At 48.8% G+C, this 4,037-nt stretch overlaps 1 pseudogene; it reads left to right on the top strand.

The window, feature by feature from the left end:
• The first annotated feature begins 1,240 nt into the window (after positions 1-1,240).
• Positions 1,241-2,285, top strand: LOC107215226 (annotated as a pseudogene).
• Positions 2,286-4,037: the final 1,752 nt, after the last annotated feature.

Below are 4,037 nucleotides of genomic sequence, written 5' to 3'. Positions count from 1 at the left end.
TGCCCGGCCGGGAGCCACCAGCGCCCCTGCCGGCCGTGCCCGGAACTGCAGCCAAGAGGAAAGCGCTTAGAGCAGGAAGAGATTGATTATTGGGTTTTCTGGGTTCTTTTGTGTGTTGTTGCTGCTGTTGTTGTTTGTTTGTCTTGTTAAATACCTATGTACTGGTAAAGAGCTATTATTTCTTTTTCCTATCTTTGCCTGAAAGCCCTTTAATTTCAAAGTAATAATAATTTGGAGGAAAGGGGGTCATATTGTCCATTCCAACAGAGATTGCCAGCTTTCCTGGCAGACACCTGTCTTTCAAACTGAGACAAAGCCATACTCCCCTTCTTCAATTTTTGATTAAGGAATGAAAATCTTTCAGGGTGGGAAGATATTCTTGGCCTATTTTTCCCTGAACAAAGAGCAAGAAATGGAGGATGAAGGAGAGGCTGTGTTTCAGTTCTGTGGGTACTTCTCTGCAAACACCATTCAGTTATAGATCGGCTTCTGACAAAGATGCCCAGCTACTCTGTGGTGCTGAAGGACAACGCAAGGTGGGGGGCGACTGAGAGAATATTCACATGTCCGCATGATGAGGTACACACACACACACACACACAGAGACTAACTCATGTGTGCTCATGTGCATGGAGCCAAGAAAAAGTCTTTCTATTCACAGAAGGCCATAAAAATACCAGCAACTCAGCTCTGCTGAGGACTTGTTGGCAGCAACTCTGACAGGAGAGGACCCAGTAATATCGGGGAAAGACCAGGTCACAGACACATAGCTGGTGTTCACAGATGACCAACAGAGACTGCACAGGAAGAGGATGAGGCAATGAGACGAGCTGAATTTTCCTGAGAGCAATGTTTGTGTAGCAATGGGGTCAGTGCAGCAATGACTGACTGCCATAGAGAGTCAGGGAGGAAAACCAGAAAAGGATGCTTAATGTCCACTCACATGGCAATCTTTCGTGTGCAAGAATGAGACCAGTGTAGATTCCTTGACAATTTTAGTGCAAAAACCCATACTGACATGACACAGCTTCACATCAATTGACCACACGGAATGCTACCATCTAAGCCTTCTGCCTGAGCTGATGTGTTTATATCCAGGAAATATTTGGGTTTCTCATCCCAGCACTTACAGAAGACTTCAGATAGAAAGGCACATGGAATTAGATGGGAAATGAAAAGCTACTAGTGCAGGAAACCAGGACAAAGCCCCTACCATTAGCTGGGATGGTGCATATTTGACATGAGCTGGTCAGAAAACTATGCCTTCCACAAAGGTGCCTTTGGGCCTGAGGCAGGGCAGGACTGCTATAAAAGGCAGCCCCAGTCTCTGCTCTCTCATCCACTTCTCTCACCTCCTTCTCCTCAGGAATCAGGTGAGTGCGAAGATCCTGCTCCTGCTCCTGCTGCTCCAAGAGCAGCTCTTTCCTGGCTGTAGGTCTGAGCTGAGACGGGATTTGGGAGCACAGGGCTGGGAGCTGCTTCTGCTGGGAGAGGGCAGGGGAGAGAAGGTCTTGTGCAGACAGAGAGAGGCTGGCACTTGGCTGAGGTGGCTGCTGGGCTTTGAGCTGGGCACTGCAATGTGGGCCACGAGGTGCCTTGGCTGCAGGGTGTTTGGGTGCAGTGCTGCTCCTCATGTGTCCTCACTTTCTGCTTCTGCCTGTCCTCTGTGCCAGGTGCACCTGTGACCCCGAGCCATGTCCTGCTGCAAGCCCTGCGACCCTTGCTGCCAGCCCTGCGGCCCCTGCCCGCTGGCCAGCAGCTGCAATGAGTGCTGTGTCAGGCAGTGCCAGAGCTCCCATGTCGTCATTGAGCCGCCTGCTGTGCTGGTGACCCTGCCCGGCCCCGTCCTCAGCTCCTTCCCACAGAACACCGCCGTGGGATCCTCCACCTCCGCTGCCGTTGGCAACATCCTCAGCTGTGGTGGAGTGCCCATCAGCTCTGGGGGCTTTGACATCTCCTGCATCACCAACTGCTATGGCAGCAGATGTTGTCGTCCTTGCTAAAGATTCTGCTGGCAACATCCTTGGGCCAGAACCTCCAAGACCTCTCAACATTGGAGCTGGAATCAAGATAAAATTTTGGGATATTGTATTTGGACTTTTTGGCTATTAGTTCCTTCTTCTGCACTCTCTTATCTTTTTCTTTCCTTTTTTGATGACACCAACCAATGCCACCTTGGTGGCCCCTTCCTTCTCCCCCTTCTATCTGCAGGCCAGGCTGCCGGACACCCCCTATGCATCTTAGTATCTGCACCTTGTGCTGTGTCTGATGTTCCCACGTTTCTTCTTTAGACTCAATAAAGTACTTTTGCATTCTAAACTGGGCCTCTGATTTGTCCTTCTTTCCATGACAAGTTTTCCAGTCTCCTCAGGAAAAAGGTGGAAAAGCAGAGAGTGGGACTCACTGCTATGGATTTTCCTTCTGTCTTTTCTCTTGGAGCTGACATAGACAGAGATATCCTGACAGTGAGAGTGATGAGGTGCTGGAACAAGTTGCCAGAGAAATTGTAGATTTCTCACTCCTGCAAGTCTTCAAGGCAAGGTTGCTCAGGACTTTGAGCTGCTTGGTTTGGTGTGTGCCGTTCTTTCCCATGTTTTGTGGTGTGGGTAGAGCGTTGCAAAAAAAAAACTGTTCAAGTTCCCTTCCATCCCAAGTATTTCAGTTGACATAGTTGGGCAGATGCAACACCCACAAAACCGTGATGGAGAGGCAAAGAGTAAATTTATTTCCTTTCCTCACTCCACACAGGAGTCTGAATCAACACTTGGGCAGAGATGCACAAGTGGGAATATTGTCCCCCTTAGGTTAAGTCCTTGCTGGCAGGGGTCCTCTTTACACCAGTCCTATGATGTGTCTGTGCTTTATTGATCAATGAATTTTTATTTTGCTCTCTCCCAAAATAGGTATCTCAAGCATGTCCGTGACAGGGCCTCCAAGTCTCTAAACACTAGCCTTGACTCTACACAGTGATTCCGCTTCTGCAAACACAGGATAAAACAGAAGAAGGCATCCTTTATGGTTTTTCCCACACTGATACCCTTCTCTGGCATTCTCAGCTGCAACGTCACTTGAGTGAACCTACAACCATTCTCTTCATTCTTCTGCTTTTAACCCTTTCCTCCCAACCCAAACCATTTCTAATGAAATCCACTTCCACAGAGGCTTCACCAGTGTGACAAATGGGCTCTGTGTTGGGTAACACAGAGTCCCCTTTGGACACACTTGGAGCTGATTCTGTCAGATGTGGCGGGAAACACTGGACTCTTGTCCCAGAGCCCATTCCTGCAGTTTTCTTCCCCAGCTACCAAACCTCATCACTTTTACACAAGATAGAATGTCCAACACAGTGTGAAGCACAATCAGATGAATAAAAATTTCAACAGCCAATTGTTATGCACAGTTTTGCTTTAGTCAACTGCCTTATCTCAAGCATCAAATTGTTTCCCATCTGATTTTCTCTTCCCTATCCACCTCAGAAAGGAGTCATAGAATGGCTTGCAGAACACTGGCCATCAGCCAAGGTCAACTCAGCACAGCTGGTAATAACCACCAAGGATTGGCAGCACAGACATGTGGCAAGAAAGTCCAGCATGTGGTGGGAGAAGGGACCCTGGGAAGGTAGGGAAGCAGTTTTCTGGGAGAAGTGTCTCTGCTGTGGCTCCTGGAGAGCAGCAAAACACAGCACAGGGGAAGAGTAGGAGGTGGAGTAGCAGGCATGGGCTGTTGACCTAATGCTGACCTAGGAGAGAAGAAGCAAAACCACAAAGGCCCCTGAAGCCCCCAGTCCCTGTCCAGAAGGAGCCAGAAGGACAGATTGGACATGGAAAGTCATTTGCACAGGGAGCAAGATCATTGGTTCCATTGTGGGGATAATCTTATCTAAAATCAGTGTCCCCAGGAAGTCTAGGAAGTACTCCCAGGATCCTGGACACCATACCAGCTAGATTGATGTATGAACCAGGAGTATTGAGATTTCCCTTCCCTTCCCTTCCCTTCCCTTCCCTTCCCTTCCCTTCCCTTCCCTTCCCTTCCCTTCC

The sequence above is a fragment of the Parus major genome, chromosome 27 (genome assembly GCF_001522545.3).
Source record: "Parus major isolate Abel chromosome 27, Parus_major1.1, whole genome shotgun sequence".
NCBI lineage: Eukaryota > Metazoa > Chordata > Aves > Passeriformes > Paridae > Parus > Parus major.
Note: the sequence above shows the minus strand (reverse complement) of the source record. Positions and strands in the feature narration are given on the sequence as shown.